Here is a 25,267-nt window from a genome sequence, read left to right on the forward strand (position 1 = left end):
TTATGTATATCATTTGGGGAGTGTTGTCAATGAATTGCCATCCTCCAAAATTAGACCATCAAGGTTGCCTTTGGGCACTGAAGAACTGCTGGTGCAGAAAGTGCCCCTGTTGTTCTGACAGTTTCTCACGATTGGGAAATGTCACTGGGTGATCCAGGTGCCAGTGTCCTGTGACCCCTTTTGTGCTGTCCTCTGATTGCTCAGGAGCCTTTGACACACTGTACACTTTGTCCCTCTGGAGGCCTTTTCCTCTTTTGATTTCCAGTGACCACAGCTTCTGGTTTTCTTCCTTTTGCCAGGTCTTCCTCTTCTTCCTAATCTCTAACAGTTCCAGCAACGCAGGGCGCAGACCAGGGACCTCTTCTCTGTCAATTTACCTGCTTTGTCATCTCACTCCTTCATGGATTTAAATATCAAGTTGAATCATAAGAAACATCTGATGATCAATCTTTTTCACCTGTAAAAAAACGACAAGTTCAATGGTCCTACCTAAACCTATATATGATAACTCCTAAATCTTTTTTTTTTAATATTACGATTATACTTTAAGTTCTGTGGTACATGTATAGAACACGCAGGTTTGTTCCATAGGTATACACGTGCCTTGGTGGTTTGCTGCACCCATCAATCCATCATCTATATTAGGTATTTCTCCTCACGCCATCCCTCCCCTATCCCCACCAGGCCCCAGTGCCTGGTGTTCCCTTCAGTCTCTTATCCAGCTGCCTATTTAGACACCCCCACTCGGCTGTCTAATACATATGTCCAGATGAACCAAAGCAGTTCAGGGTAGGACTGTAGACTTCCCTGCCAAGTTTGCTCCTCTCCCAATCTTCCCCATCTCCGTTAAGGACAACCCCACTTCTCTGGTTGCTCAGATCAAAAACCTAATAGTCATCCTGGATGCTTCTCTTTCCCTGACATGTTACAGAAGTTAAGTTCTTTTAGCTCTAACCTCACTTGTCACATCTTTGCTCTTACCATCCTAGGCCAAGTTTCCTGGGGTTGTTTCCTAGGTTAGTGTAATAACATCCTAACTGGTTTCTGCTTCTGCCTCTACCCTTGGACCTTCTATAACCTACTATCTGTACAGCAGTCAGGGTGATCACTCTGAAGCACACATCACCATTCTCTCCAGCCCAAATACTCCAATGTCTTCCCATAATGCTCAGAATAAAATCTAAAATCCTTACCCTGCCTATTTCCCATCCCCTGCCCATGTCTCTAATCTTCATCTCCTTTGCCTTCTTCCCTCAGCTGTAAATCAAAGCCTTGCTACTTCCCACTTCCTCTGCCTCTGACACTCTTACTCCACTCATTCAAGTCTGTTCAGTATCACCTCCTCTGGAAAGGCTTTCATAGACCAATCCATTATCAATAATACTTAGCCCTTCATCCTGCCTTATTTCATATGCTGATCACATTCTGTAATATGATAGCATATTACAGAATGACTGGTTTATGTGTTTATTAGCTACCTACCAACTAGAGCCTAAGTTCTCTGGGGGCAAATATTGTTGTCTCTGCCAGTGCCCTTTCCTAGTGCCTGGAACATAACAGATGCCCAGCAAATGTTTAAGTGAATGAATGAATTGATGAATGGGTATGCCAGGGCCCCAGCTCTATATCCTATGGGTGCTCAATAGACACGTGATGCTTGAGAACCTTCAGCCAGAAGAACTCTGAGCCAGCAGTCTAATAATGGTGTGGGATTAGGACTGTACTGCAATGTGAGTTCGTAGTTTTTAGAATACTTCCTTAAATCTGATAAGCACTACCTCCTTTTCCCAACAGGATGGAGGATCCCAAAGAGGTCACTTCTCCCTTGGGAGGCCGAAGTGGTCGAATCATGAGGTCAGGAGTTTGAGACCAGCCTGGCCAACTTAGTGAACCGTGTTTCCACTAAAAAAAAAAAAAAAAACCAGCTGGGCGTGGTGGCAGGTGTCTGTAATCCTAGCTACTCAGGAGGCTGAGGCAGGAGAATCACTTGAACCTGGGAGGTGGAGGTTGCAATGAGCCAAGATTGCACCACTGCACACCAGCCCGGGTGACAGTGTGAGACTCTGTCTCAAAAACAAACAACAAAAAATGTTTTTATTCTTCATGAGTGACAATGAAATCCTTGGTGTTGGCTATCATAACCACACACTCACACACACACACACCTGACCACATCACAGCAATAATGATAAAAATAATAACAAACTTTCAATAAGATCTTGCGACAAACCAAGCACTGGTCTAAACTTTTAACATATGTTATCTCATTAGGATGGTTGAATAATTTTATATAGCAGGTGCAGACTTGATCTCCATGTTCAGATGAGGAAACTGAGGCACAAAAGGGACGAAGTAACTTTCCAAGTTTACACAGCCAGTAAGTGAAGAGGCCAAATGTTTCTGAGGTTTTTAGTTTTGGATAAGGTCTCTAGTGATGCTATCAATAGAAAGTCTCACTGTCCTACTGTCCTCCTGTCCAGATTGCTCAAAGCTCTGAAAATTCCCTAAAGACAAAGGCAATGAACATTAAGGGCCTCCTATATTGTTGGGAGAAAGACCCTAGATTCCCATATCTACTAAGGTGACGTGCTTCCACCCAAAGTGTTACCAAGGCAGTGACACAGTAGGGCTCTTTTCCCTCATGTACCCTCTAAGGGTGCTCTGCATCCCTCAGAGCTGGTCCTCTTTCCCAGCCCAGTTAAAGTGCACATGTTTGCATTGCATCTTCAAGTGAACAACCAGAATCCATGTAGCAATTTCCTCTCCCTCACCCTTTCTTGTTAACTCAGCTCCATCTGGTAAAGAGGAGTCCTGGTGCCCTGGGTTCTCAACCCCCTCACCTGACAGGTAGCACTTAAAGAAAAAGCCTTTCTAAAAAAAAAAATCACATTGTCTGCACTGCCAAGAACAAGGAACCCTCAGGCTCATACGTTAATACGGTTTGGCTGTGTCCCCACCCAAATCTCATTGTGAATTCCCACATGTTGTGGGAGGGACTTAGTGGGAGGTAACTGAATCATGGGAGCAAGTCTTCCTTGTGCTGTTCTCATGACAGTGAATAGGTCTCATGAGATCTGTTGGTTCCATAAGGGGGGTTTCCCTGCACAAGCTCTCTCTTTGCCTGCTGCCATATATCATGACTTGCTCCTTCTTGCCTTCTGCCATGATTGTGAGGCCTCTCAAGCCAAATGGAACTATAAGTCCACTAAACCCCTTTTTCCTGTATAAGTTATCCAGTGTCAGGTATGTCTTTATCAGCAGTGTGAACATGGACTAATACATGCCCTGATGCCTGCCTCCTGTGATCCTGGTAGTGGGACCAACAGGCTGCCTAAAGGTTGCTGCTTCTGGCACAGGAGTAGCCAACAAGGCACACAGGTATTGCTCCCAGCAGCCTTTTGCCTCCTCACTGGCAGAGCCAGGCCAGAGAATAAAGAGTGGGGGAGAGGGAGGGATGTCTCTCTAAGTAAGAGAGCAAGCCAGAAGATAAATGGAACCAATTTCAAAAGGAGTTATGGGGCATCTGGGGAAGCAAGGCCCATAAGTTCTAGTTAAGGCTCTGAAGTATCAATTAATGTGCTTCACATCTACCCCAGCTTGCTCTCGGATGCACCAAATGCTTTCAGGAGTACCCCCAGGGTCTCTTCACAGCTAGACTCACTTTCCACAGCACTAGAAACAAAGGCTGCCAATACTCAAAATTTATGTGCAAAAGCTGCTGGTCTAAACATGGATACAGAAAGATTTAAAGGCATACTTGCAGTGCAGTTTTTCCAGAGAAAGTGATATAAAAAGAAAGAAGGAGGGAGAAGGGAGGGAGAAAATATTAGCTTAAGAAATCTCAAGCCTCTGTCCCAGGAAGAACCCAGTGCTAGAGGAAAGTTGAGTTGGGACTGAGGTATTCTGTTTGTGGTCCTACAAGGTGGTTAATACCAGCCAATGGCGACCAGCTCCTTATTGATGGGTTACCCACATTGGAATGACTCATCTATGCCCCAGACTTTGCCCCACCACATGGATCATCCCCTGTCAAACAACCTAGGATGTTGGTGAACCCCTTGCCAAGCACCAATGAACTTTGAGACTTTCAGAAATCACAACCTTTGTGGGTCTCAGTCTCCTCATCTGCAAAATCAGGCACTGAGAAAATGATTTCTACGGTCCCATATAGTTCTAATATTCTGGAATTTAATAAAGGCCTACAGTGGGATATTATTGGGAAAAATCCTTTGGGCATCATGGAATGATTGCTAGCAATTTCCACAAAATAAGCATAGAGTCTTCCACATAACCTAGCTTTTACATTTCAATCAAAGCCCATGAACTGAAAACAATCAAAATGTATACTGAAAGAAGGGGCTGATTATATATTAATTTCATTATTGCCCAGATATGTCCACCATCACTCATGAGATCAATGACATATGATCACATTTTTGGTCATCTTCAAAATGATTTACTAAGTAATGACGAGTCACCAAGGACTATGATGAGCACTTTAGAGAATGCAGAAAACTGATACTATGTTGTCTCCATCTTTAGGAGAAAAAAAGACAAATCTATATTTAAAAAACCTAGAAACTAATACAGGAAATTTAGAATCGTAATAGAAATATTTTTAAGTTTAAGACTGGCTACTGTTCATTTCAATGTTGACAAGTACAGACATCAGGTAATACTAAACCTTTGAAGCACAAATGAAAAGGTACACTATTATTATCACTAAATTGTATCACTGTAAACAAGTAATCACTGGCTCCCTGCAAATGTGCATAGACTATTTACCTTAGCTCAAATTTTGTTTAGAGAAAATCTGGTCTTTCTCCATAAGATAATGCCCAGGTTGGTCATTTTAGTTTCAATACTATATAGACTTGAGATTTCAGCCATAACAATCTTGTAGACAGAACCATCTATGTAATTTGTGGGGTCCAGTGCAAAATGGAAATGTGGGGTCCTTATTTACAAATTATCAATACTAAGAATTTTAAGATGGCAAAAGCAGGGCATTAAACCAAGAGTGGGCCCCTTCGAAGGTCAGGGCCTGCTCATAGATTGTCCAGAAGTAACCATGGCTGACATTTAATGAGTGCTTGCTGTCTGCTGAGCACAGTTCTAAGAACTGTACATTTATTAACTCTTTCAATCCTCAGAACAACCCTGGGAGGGAAGTACCATTATTCTCTACCTATAATAAGGAAACAGAGGCATAGAAAAGTTAAGCATCTTATCCATGGATCCATGGACAGGAAACAGAACAAAGATTTCACGAAAGGATTTTGATGCCGACTGAGTTCAGGTCCTGTCACATTGCTACACTATGCTGCTTCTAGTAGTCATTCTCCTAAAGTGAGTCTGGAAATTATCCTAATAGATTTCCACTCTACAGAGTCTTTTAATTTTCTTCTCTCCTAAGATTAACACTGGGCTTGAGTAACTCTGAGGTTGTCACAGTTCCAAGGAACTGCAATGACAAGGGGCCTTTTGCATGTGTGTCACTGGATAGATGTGGGCAAAGCAGAGTAAGCCTGAATGCAGAGAGCAGGGCATGGTTTTTCTTGGATTCCCACATGTTATTGGACCTCTACAGTTGAAGCCCTCTGAAGCTTCACAGCGAAGGCTCTGGGTAAAAATGGCTTAGACCAAGAAAACCCACCAGGCTCCAATAACCCTGGTTCTGTTTCATGCTGGAAGAATGGGGTCTCTAGGCGAACTGGACTTGCCTGCAATAACTTTCACTTCTAGCTCTCGGCTGTGGTCTTGCTCCTGGGCAGTTCCTCCATGCTAGGCACTCCACCCTCCCCATAGAGAGCTGTGAGTCAGCCACACAGAGTGGACAATGAAGACCACTCTTCTTAGAGGGAAGAACATTAGGCAGCCTGGCTCTCTGCTTTCTAGAACTGTGGTTTTTCAACTTCAGATGGGCATGAAGATCAACTTTTTAAAAACAAAGTTGGCTCCCATGCTTACGTTTTATATAACAAGCCTTCCAGGATTTCTGATGTCTGATCCATTCTTCAGCAATCATCATCTACAAAATGGATAGCCTTAGCATGATGGGAGCATTCCCAGGGTCAACGATCACTTTCCTTCACTGTCCAAGATGAGCCAGCTACAGCACCACTTCTAGAAGGGCTTAAGCAAGTCGGATGAGGCACCAGAAGGAAAGAATGCAGCCCCTAGAGTTCTACATGGATGGCAGAGTCCAAGGTCATTCTTTTTTTAACTTCAGCTGATCATCTTAATCGATATTTTAATTTTTACTGGAGTATAAATTGTGCTCCCCACATGACCTGCCATCCACAAAATAAGGAAGCTTTCCATGCAAACTTTTCTCCTTATAAAGGGTTTTCAGGCCTCCTCTTTCTCTCTCTACCTGCTGTTTCTTCTAAATTCTACTTGGCTTGAGAAGCTCTAATTTTGAGGAAATTCCTTTTTCTCAGAATGGATCAGAGTCATCAAATGCTGTTGATGAAATAGACTTGAGAGAGCATTCAGCCCAGCGCTTTCGCTCTGTAGACAGGGAACCGAAAGCCAGATGAGGCCAGAGGGCCAACTAGAGTGACAGGGTGGGGTCCACACTCACACGCTTAGGTGAGGCCACTGAGCAGACCCTGCATACTCACAGTTCATGCAGCCCAGAGATGTCCCTTCTCCCCGCAGTGCCACATCACACCAAGTAAGCTGACACCCACCACAGGGCATGTCTAGACTCTCTTCACTGGATTTCCCATTAAAGCGATGCTGAAAACAGTTTTTCTAAATCTCTGGAAATGAATGGATAGCTCATACAGCAAGAATACAGCAAGGGGGCCGGAAAAGTCCACTGTGCACATGTTTTAAAAAAAGTTATAAATAAACAGAACGATCAGAAACAGGATTAAACTTCCAAGTTGAGAATGAGACGTGGAAGATGAAAGACCTGACCTGTTCCTAACTAGCTGGGCTATGGCTCAATTGTATAATCCTCTTCTGGCTACATGGCATTGGAATTCATAAAATTATGGACTTTCAGAACCGACAAAGATTTTAGAGAAGTTGTCTAGGCCAACCCCTTACATTCAGATGGTAAAACTGAAGCTCAGAGAATATACTTGCCCCAAGTCGCACAGCTCATATTTGTTAATCAGCCAGGGCTATTCTTGCAGCCACTGAAGGAACCACAATGGATGGGTTATTTGGTCCCTGGCAAAGAAAACTTATTACCTAATAGTTTGATATCTTTCCTATGTGGTATAAAAATTTCAAACAGATCACCTAGTAGGGAAATGTAATCATAGCTTTTAATTAACATAAAGTCTCCAAGACATTTGTTGTTGTTGTTATATTACTTCTGTACAGTGTAAATCAATTAGCTGCAACGGGCTAGTGGGTGCAGAGAGTGGCAGTCAGTCACTGGGCAGATAATTGCTCTGTTGTTGAGATTAACACCTTATCATGCTATTAGGACCGCTTATGAATCTTGTAGTCCCGACGAAGCCTACAATTTAGGGACTATCCATTCCAGCTGTCTCCATTTCTGTAGCCTCCTACATGCAAACAATTGTTGCACTAAGTGCTGCATTTAATTAAAGGCCCTTCCCATGTCATGGCTACAGTCACAGGAAAGACAAGAGACTTCATTTGTTTCCAAAAAAAAAAAAAAAAAGCACCTCTTGCTGGTGATTAGTTAGTGTTAAAGCAATCAGGATTAAAGTCAGGGAGGCCACGAATAAAGGATAAGATATTGATGACCGTGGAATTGCCAACTGGAAAGTATATGCATACCTTTACTTTCATTACTTCGTAAGACATCATCGATGAAAAATATGAGCCTGTGTTTCTTCTCACTTTAAAGGGTCATATTATAAAAGCCTGGAGTGCTCTGCCTTTTCCCAAAAGTCCGGCCAAGCATGTTACTGGAACTGTTTTTAACAACCAGATTCTAGCGTGAGAGGTCAGAAATTGGGGACTGATGAGACAGGGTGGGGAAAGCACGAACCAAGACATTCAGATTGGTTTGTTGTATCCAAGTAAAGAGAGAAATTTATCTCCAAGGGAGGTCTGATTCTGGTTTAACAAAGGGAAGCTTTTCCTGGGACAATTCTTACTGCAATAGGAGACACCCCCTCCCCCCAAAAAAGTCAAACAGGCAACAAATAATTTTACCATTACCAGGTAATATGTGTTAATTGCTCAGTTTATATACTCAGAATGCCATACCATTAGAGACTGTGTATGCATTGTAACTAGAGCATTAATAAATTTAAAATGTGCCTATTAGGATGACAGCTTTGGAGGTGCAAAGGAATAACAGTTATCACTTGGCAGAAGCCGCTCTCACCCCATCTGCCGAGACTTTGCATACATTTTCAGCTTCCTGAGCAATGATTAGGCCTGTCAGAACCTCTTTAACCTTCTAACTGCTGGTCCCCACTGGCCGTAATTAGAGACTAATGAATTCAGAAGATGCAGGCCGTGAGGAAAACTGCCTTGACAGTTTGTGTACAAATTAAGCCCCAATTACTTCATGCATCTTTTGCATCGCTGATACAAGTCTCTGTTATTATTTTTGAATATGGTCATTTTAGCAGAAAGGAAGAACTTGGCTAATGTATTTTGTCATTTTTATGGCTCATGATAAAGAAAGAACATACTGGGCAGGTCACGAATATGTGAAATAAACTACAGCAGATTATAAAAAGAAATTAATTTTCCTCTTGGGAATACCCTACCACCTTTTCATCCCCCATGACGGATAAACTTATTAATGTGGTTATTTTTCTTCTGATGATATGTGCCATTGAAGGAGCTTCACTCACAAGCAGGTAGTTTGGCCCAGGTTTAGCCCACTGGTAAGGAGCATTTGGAAGTGCAATGCCCCTTCATGATTAATCCTGGGATAAAGACTGCTTCAAGAATATTGTCAGGAAACCCTTTGTTCTGTGCCCTTACTCACCCTTCCACCTTCGGTGGCAATGGTGAAAAGTTTGTAACTCCAAGAGGCATGGCTTTTAAATGACAATAGTAAGGTCCAATGCCACATTTTTAACAAAAACTTCTTGAAAAGATATTGAATCTTACTTCAGCCCCACTGGGCATCCTGACTAGATATTCTATTTTAGTCATTTGGGGGGCCCCTTCCCCTACTCTCTGGGGTCATACAAAAATCCTGGTTGATATGTTCTCAGAAAGCCAGGGGAGAAGCCAGCATGTCTGCAGGATGCTAATCACCTTTATGGCTATTTCTTTAGCTACAAGATGCTGCTGCTGACAGTGGGTCCTGCCAAATGCCTTGGTCTCTGCTGCTCCGGGCAGCTGAGAGATCCTCCTGCCGGTGGTCCCTCCCTGCTGCGGACCAGTCTCCTGCAGCCATCCTCCACTGAAGTTCCTGCATGCTGGAAGGCTCCTGCTCCACACCAGCCTCAGAGAAAGTTAAGATTCTCCCTTCTGTCTGGCCACCTTCAACTCCCCAGCTTCAAGCACCCCGCTTCATTCTCTCTGTTGGTAGGCAGAATAATCTCACCCTGCTTAAAAAATGTTGATGTCCTAATCCCCAGAAACTGTGAAGATGTCACCCACATAAAAAAGGGACTTTACAGTTGTGATGAAGCTAAAGATCTTGAGATGGGGAGATTATCAAGGCTGACACAGTCTAATCACAAGGTCCTTATCAGGGGAAGACTGGGGGATAAGAGTCAGTGTTAGGAGCTGTGGCAATGGAAGGAAGAGGTTGGAAGGATGTAAGGAAGGAGCCAGAAGCCGAGGAATGCAGGTGTCCTCTAAGAGCGGCAAAAGTCCAGGCATTGAATTCTCCCTGGAAGTCTCCAGAAGGAGCTATCCCTGCAGATACCTTGATTTCAGACTTCTAATGTCTCGAACTATAAGAGAATAAATATATATTGTTTTAAGCCACTAAATTTGTGGTCATTTGTCATAATAGCGGGAAGAAACTAATATAGCCTTCTCCTATGGAATCATAAAGATTTGTCTTTGCATTATAATAATTATTATTCTAATAATAATCTAATAATTTATTTATATAAATTAATAGTCTCTGTCTTCTTATCTCTAAGATTGAAATCATCAGCTATCCTCATGGGGTTGTTATGAAAATTAAGGGAATTAAAGAATCAATTGAATATGCAGACCAAAATAGATATGTAATAAAAAGTTGATAAAGTATAGCTCCAAAGTGAGTCTTAGCATGAGCATGAGCCAAGACAGTGTCAGCCCCTATCTGGCTTCCTCTGCACCATGTCCTCACAACTGGATCTTTAATGGTCTCTAGATTCAGCTCCAGCCCGCCTATTCTTGAATGGCAGGAAGCAGTCGTTTCTTTATCTGGCGGACTTAAACTCGACCTACGTACTCTCTTAGGCTCTGAGTACTGTAACTCAGACCCATGTATTCGGTCTGTGGTATCACTTCCAGATCTTCTTCTTAGTCAAAAATTATCTGGGTCTCACGTTTAGTGAGCAAGATACCGGAGTGTGAGTAGCTCTGAAATTATAGTGAACCCACCTACTGTGTTGGCTTCACCTTGGGATTGGGCATCTGCCTAAGACTGTAACCTTAAGGGGCAGAAGCCTTAATTCTATTTGCTTTGCCTGTTGAGGACTCCTGTTCTAGGACCAGAAGCTAAATGCTCAACCCAATCCATTGACTGGGGCCATAAGAGTCCACCTCATACTTGCTCATCTCTTTCTGGGGCCTAGATCTTTCCTCTTTATCCCCCAAATTTAACCACATTCATCAGCCATCCTTGGATAGATTCTTGGGCGACTATCAAAATCCAGCTTGACTGGGAGGATTTGATCCACACCTTAACACCTGCTGTTGTACCACAGAATTGTTCTTTCTAGACCTACCTGAGTCATGGAGCCCATTTCCCCCAGACCATCCTGTATACTCCTCTGCTTATGTTCTAGACTGCCACCAGCATATTGTCAAGGCTGGCTCTGAGTCATAACAAGTAAAGAAAAAGGCTAAATAAAGATGGCCATGGCTTAAACACTGACTTAGAAACTCATTAGGGTAATTTATTAAAAAGCAGTACTTAGAAAAAGCATATTATTCATCTCTTTAACATGATTGCATTAGAGTGACTTTTTTCTAGTGACAACTTTCGAGGTAGGTTTTTAAAAGAATAAACACAGGCTAGTGGAAATTATGCCTGGAGTCTTGGCCTACAGTGACATGATCCAGACTGCTAAAAACTGAGGGCTTCCCATAGACTCCTAACTTAGCTGCAGCCTGGCAGAATAGTAAGGAGAAGTATGAGAGTACGGGAGCAGGGAGAGAAAAGGGGTGGAAACAAGAGGCCCCAGCCCCTGCCCACACCCTGGAAGACCCATGTGGGGAAGCAGCTCTCCAGCCTTCGATAGACAAGCTTCAAGGGATGCTGAAGAGAAGAGGGAGGGCTAAACCCACAGAGTCTGGAGTTGTGTTTTAGATTCACAGAACCCCAATGGGAAATTGTGGACAAGAAAGGCCAAGGCGTGACCACTTTTCCCTTTGTGATGGAGACTCAGCAGGCCTCCCTATCTGGCCTTCATGGCCATTGTCTTGAAATGGACTCAAGAGGTGCTACTGTGGGCCAGGATCAGAAACTGTACCCCATGGAAACCCGGAGCCCCAGGAGGTTATACAGTCTTCAATGAGTCTGGTATTATACCCTCATTATAACAGGAGGAATTATATTATTATAGTAGGGGGAAGGAGGTCTCACTCTATTATTATGTAGGCTGGAGTGCAGTGGCACAATCATGGCTCACTGCAGCCTCAACCTCCCCAGGCTTAGGTGATCCTCCCACCTCAGCCTCTCAAGTAGCTGGGTCTACAGGCAATGCACCCAGCTAATTTTTCATATTTTTTGTAGAGACAGGGTTTTGCCACGTTGCCCAGGCTGGTCTCAAACTCCTGAGCTCAAGCAATCCACCTGCCTTAGCCTCCCAAAGTGGTGGGATGACAGGTATGAGCCACCACACCTGGCCACGGTGTCTTATGAAAAAGCAAAGAATGTTCACCACAATGCTGGAACAAGTAGAGCCTTAACTCCAGTGCCCCAAAACTGGCCCACACAGGAGCATCCTCTCTGGCACTGTTCCAGTCCATTGCCTTGTTATGTTTTTATAAGTCTCTTTGTCTCACTAAAAGCATTCTCCTTCAAGGACAGAGATTATTCATCTAGGTATTTCTCTAAAATGCCCAGTTTACCTAGAGCAAAGTCTTCAAAAGACATTGGAAAATCAAATTAAAATATATCCCTAACAATGAAGGTATTCTTAAGAGTTGTCCCTAATTGTTAAAATATATTCTTAAAAGTTAATTTCTAAAGGGCTCCCTTCCATAGACCCCTTCTTACACACACACACTCACACACACAAAACATACACATGCCCCCCAAAATGATGTCCTAAAACTGGGGTCATTTTCACAGCATCTCTGCCTTCAGAGTGCAGGCTTTCTGAAAAAGGACTGTTTCCTGCACTCTGTATTTGGTACAGCACCTGGTTCACTGAGACTATCCAGGAATGCATCACATATTTATTTAGTGCTTACACAGGACTGGGGAAATCACAGTCATCAAGACAGAGTCTCTCATTTACATTCTAATGTGTGCTGGGAGGTGGGGGAGAGGGAAATAGATAATAGAGAAGCAAATAAGAAAATACCCGACACTATGAGGCCTATTAAAAAGTAGAGGATGGGTGGTGACTAGATGTTTGAAGAGTGCCATTTTATACTGAGGATCAGGAAAGTCCTCTCAAAATCAAAATTAAATTAAAAATCCAGCCAGTGTCCACATAACAAGAAGGAGCTAGTCATGTAAGCATCTGGAGCAGGAGCATCCTAGGAAAAGCCACCAGCAAAAGACAGGAGAGGCTTGGAATGCCGAGGGGCCGAAAGAAAGCCAGTGTGGCTGAAGTCTCTGAATGACAAGGACGAGTTCAGGAAATGGGGTCACAGAGGTGAGCAGGAACCTCATCACAGGGAGCTCTGTGGGCTTTGAAATATTTTTGGATTCTTGAAGCCATCGTGTCTTAGGGAGGGAAGAAACATCATCTGCTTTATGTTTTAGAGGTCACCCCAATGGCTACAGGGAGGATGGAAGGCAGGTAAGAGGAAGCACTGAAAGACCAGTAAACAGGCTGCTGTGGAAGTCCCCTAGAGAAACAGACTTGCCTGGGAGAATGGCCAAGCAGCAGTAATAACTGCACAAATATCCCTCAAGAAATGCAGGAGAGGCTTTTGGCACAGAGGAACACCATGAGCAGGATCTCATAGGAGAGATCCTTTTCTCCAGGTATACCAAGCTCTCAGTTCCAGGCTCACAAGTTCATTATTTTCACATAGATATTCTTCCACATGGAGTTTAGAAATGTTTTGCCAAGTTCCTCATTCAAAAACATCATTTGGAATTTGATGGGGATTTCATGATATTTATAAAAATAATTTGGGGAGAATTGACATCTTTACTGAGTTGAATCTTCAGCTTTGCTGAGTTGAAGTTCGGTGAGCCTGAGAGCTTGATACACCTGGAGAAAAAGGAGCCCAAACGGAAAAAAGGAAAGAAACAATAGAATCAAAACATGCTAAACACACAGGCGTCATCTTAGCAAGAGAGTAAAAAACGGAAAGCTTTTATAAAAAATAGTATCAACAGAGTTAAGGGATACAGAGCAAGGGGAGTAGGAGTGTAGGCTACTCTGCACAATTGGATGGGAAGATTTGACTCAATAAAGACGTCACTTCTCCCCAAATTGTTTTCATAAATAGAATGCAACCCTAATCAAATTCCAAATGATGTTTTTGAATGGGGAACCTGGCAAAACATTTCTAAACTTTATGCGGAAGAATATCTATGTAAAATAATGAAGATAGACACACCTGCACTTAAACGTGTTAGGATGTGTGTTAAAAGGGAAGGGAAGAGCTCATCGACTCTTCATCTCCCTCCTCTTCCTCTGCCCACTGCACTCAGTCTCACTCTGGCCCCCCTCAGATCTCCCTTCCCTCACGCCATGTTCTAATTAATGTGAGCTAAAGAGTAGCTGCCCTCTCGCACACAACACTACAGCAGTTTTTCAAACTTTTTTGATTGTGCCCATGTAAGTATATGATGATGTGTATAGAAATATACAAATATGGAAACAAATGTTTCTGAAACAACACCTACTATTGCCATATGTGACTTATGTTTTTTTTAAATTCTATTTTACTCTGTTCTATGCAGCTCTATCTGTCTAAGAGATTATATATGGTCAGAACCCTCTTAATTGATTTCATAGCTCACTAATGTGTCAGGACCCATAGTTTTGAAAACACTGCCCTCAGAACCTCTGGTGATTTCAGCCACCAACCCCAATCAGCAACCCCTTTGGCTGAATATTTTACTCAGTTCGCTTTAATACAAGTTCAGAAAGCACTTCATTTAGATTTCCTGCTAGCCTGAGAATGGTGAGAACAATTAACTCCCAACAAGAAAAGCGGAATTTATGGGTTTTTTTTTTGTAATGATGATTATGATTAAATAAAGCTCCCAGCGGTTCCTCACCAAGAGCCCCAGCTCCCATCTCTGCTGTGGTTAGCTTTTCTCTTCCATCTGGCAGGCCCATTCAGCTCCTCTGTTCCAACAGGTCAGTTTTTTTAAAAATAGAAGGGGTACCAAAGAACATATTCCTCCTCATTGCATGGAAGACAGTAACTCTCTAAGGCAAGATATTTGTTTTTAACTGCATGCAACTGAAGGACCTTCTGAAAAGTAAAAAAAAAAAAACCTCAAGCTACAACTCTGTTCTCTCTATAAAAATTTAAAATCACATTGATGACCCATCTGGCATGTCTCCTAATTATGCAGCTCTTAGTGGACTAATACTCTCTTCAGAAGCAAACAGTAAATATACAAAGGGAAACGTGATTAATAATTTCTTTTTGTTCTGTCTTTCAGCACAAGTCCCCACTCATTCATGCTCTGCACTGAAAATGTTTCATAACTGTACCCAAAGACAGACATGATGAACTGTCCCCTGACTGTCTGCTGAAGAAACAGGAGGGACAGACACACAAGCAGAATTCACTTCGTAGCAGAAAGGCACTGATAGACACCCTGCACTGGTTCTTACCCTCACAGCTGAGTGTGTGCACGTGTGTGTGTGCACACACACGTGCAACTGGGACACTTTTTACTATGTTAACTTTTACCTCTATTTTATTATGTATCTGTTAAGTTCAATTTTGCTTCAACAAATCAGTTTTCTGAATTCAAGGGAATATATTTTGTTAAATAAGCTATACCACTCACACTTGAGACAACCCTTTTTTTTTCACACAAAGCTGGATATAGGTTCATTGTTCCAGAAAATCTGATATCATACCAGATGAATTTATGTGCAATCAGTCAAAATTGCATGAAAAACCCTATGAATTGTTGGTAATTTATCTTTCATGTTTTACTGTCATTTTCTTTACACCTTTTTTCTCTTTTCAGCACCATTTCTACAGACGACAGGAATCTCTACTCTCTTGCTCCCATTAACAGTCACTAGTTTCCTAGTATAAATGAGTTTTATTTGTAATTTCTATCATGAAAACTTTAAAGTGTGATGTATTCCTTCATGAAAAGAAGAACCAGGTTACAGCTTACACAGTTAGTGATGTATTCAACAGCCACACCTATATTCTTCCTTGAGAATAGAACCTCAATATTTTTTGAAGTGAAAATATAGCTGACTAAATATTTGTTTTCCCAGGATGCTTTGACCTTGGGATGACTATGTGACATATTTCAGGCCAACAAGACCTAAGCAGAAGCCAATCGGAAGTTTTCAGGGAAGTCTTTATGTTCTTGATTTTGGTAGACAGATATAGCTGGCACTGCCTTTCCAACTTCTTCTTTCCCTGAGCAAAGAAGTGATGGTTGGAGCTGAAGCAGCCTTCTTTAGATCATGAGGCAAAAAGTAAGAAAATTACAAAGACATTGATTGGCTCTGAGGTCTCTGAACCAATGAGCCAAGAGTAGCAGCCCACTACCTTCAGATTTCTATTTTTCTGAGAAAAAAATGAAACCTTATTTGATTAAGCCATTGGCTATCCCATTACTTGCAAGCATCCTGTTACTTGTGACCTAAATGAGAGGCACGCACAATTTCATATCAAATTCTACAGCCCCCAAATTCTGTGGAATGCCTCAGGAGCTGGTGTACAGGACCAGGCAAATGCTAAGCTGGCAGGAGGAACTCTCCCTATACTGGCACCAGATTGCCTCAGACTTGCTCACCTTTTATCTTATACGTTGAGGTTCCATGTAAGGATTCACTTGAGAAAAATTAATTCTCCTGCCAAAACTCTATGTTTAAAATCACTGGATTAGATGCCCTTTAAGCAGAAGATTTATCGGCTTTCTTATAGGAAGAAACCCAAAGAAATGAATCACTAATAATGAGATTTTAGCAATACAGTGTCTATAAGACGATGGCATTTTAATAGGGAAAGTCTAGCCTGAATGCTCTCTGATGTCATTACTTTCTCTTCTTTCCACGTGGCCTGAGTACCAACCTGATATCGTATAATTTTTCCAGTTAGGTTTGTTCACTGTTCTACAGAGATGCAAAGAGGACCCACAATAATCCTACGTTGTAACTGAATACCAGGGGTCAAATCCTGTGGAGAAGGTAAAACCAGAGAACTAAGGAATATTTTAAAATTAATAACGGGTACTTCACAGGAGAAGAAGATGCACAGAGGCGAGCTGGCATCTCTCTGCTTTTGTATCTCTCTTCTCCAGCAGTCCTGGCCCTGGGGCAAGGCTGGGATTGCTGAGTCTTGAGTCCAACACTCTGATGAGTGTCCCTCTTCTCTGAAGGAGTTTGAGGCATATTTTATGTGACAGTGATGTCTTGAAATGGTCCACGTACCCTGAGTTTGGGTATTCAGACTTGCATTTTAAGTTCATCATGGGCTCTCACAGGTTGAAATAAAAGCTTGAGAATAAGAAGAATGCTTGTCCACCTCTCCTCACCTCTCATCTGCACACCCCCTCCCACCTTGGAACCTCGTTCCTCCTGCAAGGTCAGTGTCATTTTGCTCACTACACTTCCACTCTCCGCAGTTGTTCATTACCATAAAGAGTCGGCTTTGGAACTGGAGAGGTCTGGGTCTCATCCCAGATGGTCCACTTACTGCCTGTGGGACAGTAAACTAGTTGCTTATTTTTCCCTCCATGCTTCAGTTTCTTCATGCTAAATACGATATAAGAATAATACCAACCTGGTAGGGTTATTGTGGGGCTTAAAGAACGTAGAATAGTTAAAAAGACTAGAACAGTTCCTGGACCACAGTCAGTGCTGAATGAACGTTAGCCACTATTGCTATTGTTGTCGTCATTGTAAATTACCTTTTACCAAGTTCCATTTGCCTATTTGTAAATGGGGATAAAAATGCCCCCATACGATGAATTCTCAGCAAATAGACAATACATCGACTAGGTAACTTCTGTTGCCAGCTTGTGCAGTTTCCCCCACTAGAAATGCCTCTTGCCTAGGCTCTGCCTGCTCGAACTTCTCAGCACCTTATTTCCGGCATTAATTCAAACTCTTCCTTTTCGAAGTCTTCTCCAATGTCCCCAGTCCACCTTGCCTTCCCCTGTTATAAATAATGACAACTATTAATATCAGTACCTCCTACCTCCCAATTTAATACCAAAGCATAAGTTGTCATTTATTGTTCTATATCACTTATCAGTTTCTCTTTGAAAACTTTAATTTCTTAAGTGCAAAGATTCATTCTTCTATACTCAGTATGTGCTGGGCACATGAGTGCTCATTCAATGTGTGTTGGTTGTCCTGCTCATCTTTACTGTCAGTTTATATTTTTATATGCACATATAAGGTTTCTTTCAAAACAGGTTATATTTATAGTGCAGCAAAGTATCAAAAAAAGCACCCACATGATCTCACCTAAACTAGAATTGGGCATAAACCCAGTATCAGAGGAAACTTGGAAAGAGTTTTCTTCCTCTGTAAGGCTGAGAGAAGACAGGATTTATACTCCTGAAACAGAAGAAAAAAATGAGGCAGTATCTTCTTGATCTTATTTCATCAATTGGTATTCCCCCTTCCCTTAGGTCTTACCGTGGCCAAATTCAAGAAACAGATGTTTGCATAAAAAAAACTCCCCTGAGTCAGTGTGGCTGTTTATCCAATTTTCACCCTGCCATCCAGACGTAGGTTATGTCCAACAAAGCCCAAACAACAAGTTGGAATGTACAAACTCGAGCCTGTGGAAGGGTTCAAGGAGAGGTGAGATGGCCCCATGTTGGGGATGCTAGAGAGGAGATCTCACTGTGATGAGAAGTGGGACAAGAAAACTTCTTTTACCATTGAGAGAAAACTTTTTCCCAGCTCAGGATCCACAAACTGATGAGTTCTACTGTTTTCTAATGAAGAAACAGTCATTGGGCTGCCCACTCTACTTTTATCACTTCTGTACCATCTCCCAACAGGAAAATAAAGTTTAAAGTTTTTGGAACCTGATAGCTCCACAGAGCCGATCCATATTAGTGATCTGGTAAGAGCATCTCTCTTTTTTTTATTCCCCTGTTGAATTGAATTTGCCTACTGCGATTGTCCAATGAACTATGGGTGATTGCATCAACAAGAAGATGGCTCCGCCTTGATGATCCATAAATCAGTTAAGTTTGTCTATTGCAACTTCTTTCCTCCAATATTCCCCTAGTAAGTTGTTTTTGAAACATGAAGATTGGTGGAGATGCTTCTTAATGCAATTTATAACATCTCAGAGGTGAGAATGAAAGCCCAGCTCTGATTGCAACATCTGCTCTGAACAAGAGCATCTAGGGACCTGCCATGAGATTTTTTGTCTTAAGGATGATCACCATGTATGTTCACAAATAAAATTCGAAGCGTTCTGACAGCCAAGCAAACCATGAAGAATTAAACCTCCAAACAACCCACTCCAACATTCCTGCTATTCATTTGAGGAAACTCCTTCATTCTGAGCCTTTTCAGTTCCTCCCCCAACCCCCACTGCTGCCTCCCCAACCCTGGTCGGGTTTATCCTTCATAGACATGTTTCCATTTGGAGGGGGAATGGCCCAATTTTAAAAGAAACAGTTTCTTAATGATAAATTCAGACTTTTCCAGCAAAGACGTTTGAGACAGTGTGTTCAGTAGAAGCGAAGGAGGACTTATAAAGTAACCAGCATATCCCTAGGCAAAAGTTTTCAGTGACCTGCCAGTGCCTTCCAAATCAAGTCCCTTGGAATTTCACTCCCTCTGGTCCCTGGCCCAGTCTGTCCTTCTGATCACAATACCCATTGCACTTCAGGTTAGCTCACGACAATCCAGACCAGCCTGTGATTCCACTTCCATCTCATATTCTTCCCCCTATATCAGCTTTTACACTAGAAATCCTCTTTAACCCATCACTGACCAAAATCCTACCTCCCTTCTGTATCTAACTCAAGGGTTCCATCCCTAGGAGGGCTCCAACTTCTGATTTTCAGGCTGGATGTGATTGCTTCATTTCTTACAGTCACATAGACCTTGTCTTTAGCACGTATCACATTCTGCCTTGTCTTATGGACACTGCGTCCTGCAACACTGTGATCTCCAGAAGAACCTCCCATAACAAATTAGTGCACAACATAGTGCCTCATACATGACAAACCATCAATAAATACATGACTTTGTAGACTGATTCCATTCGTGGGGGTATCAGGAAGACAGGAAAGGCAATACCTAAAGGCCTGCCTTCCTCCACCACCATAGTTATGCCCCTTTCACTGGCTAACGGGCAGTTGGAGATATTTGGGGACGTCAAGATGCAGGGACTATTAGCTTTTATTTTATTTTGACTTGTATAATACTTACCTGGTTGAAAGCTTAAAATAATATAGAAAGGTATACATTACAAATTCAGCATGAGAACTTTTGCCTGACATTCCCCAAAGTCAATCCTCACTGGGGTGATTCAGTTGACTCTAATAATAGCCATACAACACTTCCACGGTCTTCAGACATTGAAAAATGCATGCAATTGACAAATTATCTTGGACTTTTTCTAGCCAGATTGAACAATAAAATAATGTATGTGTTTATCAAATAGGTTAACCGCTATCAAGTAGACAAAATGACAAAGTGATAAACTCTTCAATCAATTTGTTGCATCATGCGAACTTGGCCTCCAATCCAGTTCTATTTTAGAGGCCAAGTGGTTAAAAGAACATCTTTCATACCATACACTTACTCCAGTTTTACTTAAGTAGTGTACAGTATTAGATTAGTCAGTGTTCTCCAGATAAACAGATCCCATAGGATGGACATATATAATCTATGTATTTAGGAATGAGTTCACATGATTGTGGGGCTGGTGAATCTGTAGAGGACAACAATAGACTGGAAATTCAGGGAAAAGTTAAGTCTGATATCTACAGGCTGAAAACTTAGGCAGGGTTTCCACGTTGCAGTCTCTAGGCAGAACTGCATTTTCTTTGGGAAACCTCCATCTTTGCTCTTAGGACCTTCTGCTGATTGCATGAGGCCAGCACACATTATTAAAGGTAATCTGCTTTACTCAAAGGCTACTGACTTAAATCTTAATCACATCTAAAATACACACCTTCACAGCAACAGCCAGACTGGTGTCTGAAGAAACTACTGGGCACCACAGCGTAGCCAAAGTTGACACATAAGATCAATCATTACAAATGGAAACAAAACTCCAACTTAAGGTGGTTGGCTAAGAGACATTTTTGGCACAGGGTAATGTTGCTTCCCCACAAACCTTAGGAAGCTCTTCATCCTGGCTAAGTTTCTTGAATCAACTAAGCCAAAAAGCCTACTGGACCCCAACTCGAAACAGTGGAAAGTTCTGGAAGTTCCTTCAGTGCAAAATAGTAGAACAAAGTCCCTAAGTGCTTCTATGTATCTGGAAAACATTTCAGAGACCATCCCAGTGAATTTTAGAAAAGCATGGGCCAACACAGTTTTCAAAGAAAAAATCTCCTGACCAATCCCATTAAAAATAAAGTGTAACCATGTCGCCAAAATAATTCTTAAATACTGTAACAAGAAGTTGATAATAGAATAAATCTTAATGAGTGGATTGGGGGTGAGATGTACTGTTCAACAAGAGAAAGATGATTTTCTTTCCCATCTTCCCTCTTCCTTTCTTTTCTAATCCCTTCTGTTCTTTTCGTTTCTTTCTCTTTCTTGCCTTTAAATATTATTTTTATGGCTTCTTGGTGTAAGAAAAAAGACTCTTTAAAACTAGGACCCAAAGTCAGGAGGAGAACAGAGTTGTCTCTCAAACTAATGACTGTTGTTGAGGACTCCTTTAGTGATATTCAGCTAGAGAAAAAAAAAAAAAAAAAAAGAAGAGAAAAAGAACCTTGCAATAAACGACCTTCACGGAAGAAGACTATTCATGTTAATTAGTAGCTCTTTTCAAATATGATTCATATATGCATTAGGCTATGCCATGCTGAACAATGCACACATTGTAGTAAACATCAAGACAAGTCTCAGGTATGGTTATCAAAATTTTAGAAAACTCTAGCTGGTTTTTTTTTCATAAGATTGTGTCTTGCCATTCCTGGTGCATTGCACAATAGTATCTCTCCTAATGGCTTTTAGCTTCTGCCACTGCCAACTTTTATATTTAAAATCCATACAATTATGGACAATTTGTGAACATTATGAGGCTTTTCTTTTTTGCACTGATTCTTACTGATTCAAGCCAGCTTTTATCCTTAGCAAATCAAATGCATTTTGCTTGCAACACTAGATTCATTCTCACATATTCCACTTTATTCTTATTATTAGTATTCCTTATTATGCATATTTAATTTAAGAATGCATTTTCTCCATTAAAAAATTAGAATATGCTGAAAGAAGTATTAGAAGGTGATTATTTGCTTTAGTTTGCTTTTATTAACTATGTAAGCCCTGATATGGTCTTCCCAAAGTTACAAGCAAGATATAAAAATGTTAAAAAGCAAGAAAGAAGAAAAAATAAAAATCTGCTTGAAAATCACAGGCATTCTTTATGGAATGATGGTTTATAAGGTATCAAATTCATTAAGAAAATGGATTTTTAAAATCTCAGTTTTATATGAATGGAGAAAGGATATAAATTTGCTGGAGTTTCTTAAGCAAATACACCACTAAGTATAGCTCTCCAGAAACTAGTCCAGCAAGATGCATCTGGCAAAAACAAAAAGTATGAAGTAAGGCAAGCACCTTCCCTACCTCCACCCCAGCTGCTCAAAACACTTCAGCATGTTAAAGCCTTTGAGAATCTCCCCAGCACCCCCACACTATGGGAAATACAGCCATAGAGCATTCAGCCTAAAGAAACTCACCAATCCTCCGGACAGAGGGCTTCTGCCCCCCATTTCAACCCCCACCCCACTCTCCCTGACAAAACAAGGAAAATTACATGAGGGAAGGTTTAGCGTTTATCCTTACAGTAAACCTTTTGAACAAAATAGCTAGGAATTTAGAGTCGGCGAGAAAATGAATAATCAGTTAAAATTCCTTTAATTTTGCAATCATTAACTGTAGGCTGTCAGCCAAGTGATTGGTTTTTCAGGTGTTTAACAAATTTGAATCTTCCCCCTTCAACTCCAAAGTTACTGATTTAACTGGTTGTTTTAAAATTGTGAGGGCAAACCAAAGACGTGGGGTTCAATCCCTTTGGCATTTTGGGAATACTTTGCTCCCTGGCCACCTCACCCCCAAGTCTTTCAACACTACACACACCTGTAAACTTTGTTTTGGGTCCTATATCAACCACACTGACTACAGTAGAGAAGAACAAAGAAGACCTTTGTTAATATCTTGCTTATTTGGTTATCATTTGTCATTGGTTTAAGATCTTAAAATCTATAGATACCAATGGACTTTGTCTCTACTATGAAATCCAAATAATTACTATGTAATATTTTGGGGGCACCTATCAATAATCTATTATATGAAGGACATAATATTAGGAACTTTTGATAGGTACTACGTGTTACCTAGTCATAATACACCTATAAGAGTTTTGGTCCACATTGCCTGGACAAAAATCTTGGTTCCTCTGCTTTCTTGCTCTGTGAATATACACATATTACATAACACTTCTAAGCCTCAATTTTTACATGTGAAAAATAGGAACAGTAATAATACCTACCTCATAGAGTTATTGTGAATATTAAATGTAAATTCCTTAAAACAGCATTCTCCAAATCTAATTCCTCCATGTAGATCCTGGATCCTATGCCTCTAGGGACCCCTAGGATATTTCTCTTCCACCTGGTAACCTCTATCATTTTGAACTCTTTGTCTTCATTCTTAGAATACTTAAAAGAAAAAGGAGTAGGCTGGGTACAGTGGCTCATGCCTGTGATCCCAGCACTTTGGGAGGCTGAGGCGGGAGGATGATGACATCCAAGGAGTCCAAGACCAGCCTGGCCAACATGGTGAAACCCTGTCTCTACTGAAAATAGAAATTTTAAAAATTAGCTGGATGTGGTGGTGCGTGACTGCAGTTCCAGCTACTCGGGAGGCTGAGGCAGAAGAATCGCTTGAACCTGGGAGACGGAGGTTGCAGTGAGCCAAGATTATGCCACTGCACTCCAGCCTGGGTGACAGAGCAAGACTCCATCTCAAAAAATAGTAAAGTTAGTTCTGCTGAATTCCATACCCAATGCGCCCCCACCAACAGTGCCTCCACTTCATTGCCTCACCACTCCTGTGCAGGTCCTAATATCTCAAAAGAAAATAGAATATTTTAGTTAAGACCAATAAATGCCTTGATGATAAAAATATAAACAGACCTTAACTAATTAGCTTGCTAATTACTCTTTCCTGAAGCCAATTTTTTCTAGTTCTACTAAACCATGATCAAAAACAAAACATCAAGATATAGTAGAGTTGCTCTTTTTTGCGGTACTGGCAATTAAAACTAATCAAGTGCACAACTGATTACATAGAGATCAGATACTAATATTTGGAACATGTCGCTCATCTATATCATATATAAATTTTCTATCTAGTTTTTAAAAATTGGAGTAAGGGTAAGGTGAGAAGGGTACTTTTCCATTGTCTCAATAATGATGCCATGATGAGCATCTGCAACTTAAGTTTAAATTATGAAATCCCCAATTAAAATATCAGAAATTTATCCAATTCGTAAGCTTTTAATTTGCCTCTTCAGGGTTCTAAGCACTTATTTTTTTCAGGTGTTATCTTAAACAATATATTTTTGGGTTGATACCGCACCCCCAAATGCTATGTTCATGTATAATTTTACATTAGTTGTAGGAGCCTATGAATTTGTAGCTCTTGACCCTCCAGGGAGGGTTAGGTCAGATTAATCATGGCGTTATTATTACGTCATGCATTCTAACAATCTGCTCCTGAAAGAAAGTCATGTCTGCTGCAGTACAATTGTCTAAGACCGATGGTACAGACCAAAGTCATTACAATAAAATTTATTTAGCATAGATCTTCACAGCCACAGTTCCAACCTCACATCCTACTTAGTAGGCACATGGGATTCTACTTAGCAGGACTACATTTTCTACCAGTAGAAAGGAAAGGGTCCTTAATGGACACATTACATGCAACATAATACAATCCTTTTAGCAAGGGAAGAGCTGGGAGGTTACTTGATGGAGACAGATCTAAACCATGAGTACCACACCTTCATCAGCTGGAGAGGCATCAGATTCAGTGGTGGTGCTTAACAAAACTAGACAAAGACCTATCAGGGCATAAGTAACCCCATTTTCTAATTTCTCCAAATTGAAAGTCCTTGTCAACTATCTGTGAGATCTGCACAAGGAATTGAGATGGAGATGATAATCAGCAGTCAGTAGCAATACCGTCCTTCAACCACACCACAGAACAGGGTGAGCCTGAAACCCACTGAAAGTGCGCAGAGGGTTCCTTTGGTCTGAAATGTTCTGCCCATCACTTGACCCTCTCCTGTTTCTCTCGAATCCTTTATGCATCCCTTGCTGATGTCTACAGTACACCCCACTTTCCTCAACTACCGGCCATATCCAGGACCCTCTCTCAGAAGATACCACTGTGTATTTGACAAAAAATTGAGGTCATCAGACATAGCTACCTCAGCCTCTCACAGACCCACCTCTAATTTCCCAGTGTCCTATTCTTATTCCTTTTGAAGCCCATCTATATTCTAGATCTCATGCCTCTGAAACTTTATACCAAAAATTCCTTAGCATTTTGAAATCTTCGATGTCTTCTTCCTT

The 25,267-nt window shown here is 41.3% G+C and overlaps 1 long non-coding RNA gene across 3 annotated transcripts in view; it reads right to left on the reverse strand.

The window, feature by feature from the left end:
- Nucleotides 1–295: 295 nt before the first annotated feature.
- Nucleotides 296–25,267, reverse strand: part of LOC108317209 — a 160,795-nt gene continuing 135,823 nt past the window's right edge. For all 3 annotated transcript variants that reach the window (XR_005203248.1, XR_001830646.2, XR_005203249.1), the window contains exon 4: nucleotides 296–457. This is a non-coding gene — a long non-coding RNA (uncharacterized LOC108317209). The remainder of the gene's footprint in view (nucleotides 458–25,267) is intronic.

This window comes from Cebus imitator, unplaced genomic scaffold (genome assembly GCF_001604975.1).
Source record: "Cebus imitator isolate Cc_AM_T3 unplaced genomic scaffold, Cebus_imitator-1.0 Scaffold198, whole genome shotgun sequence".
In the NCBI taxonomy this organism is placed as follows: Eukaryota; Metazoa; Chordata; class Mammalia; order Primates; family Cebidae; genus Cebus; species Cebus imitator.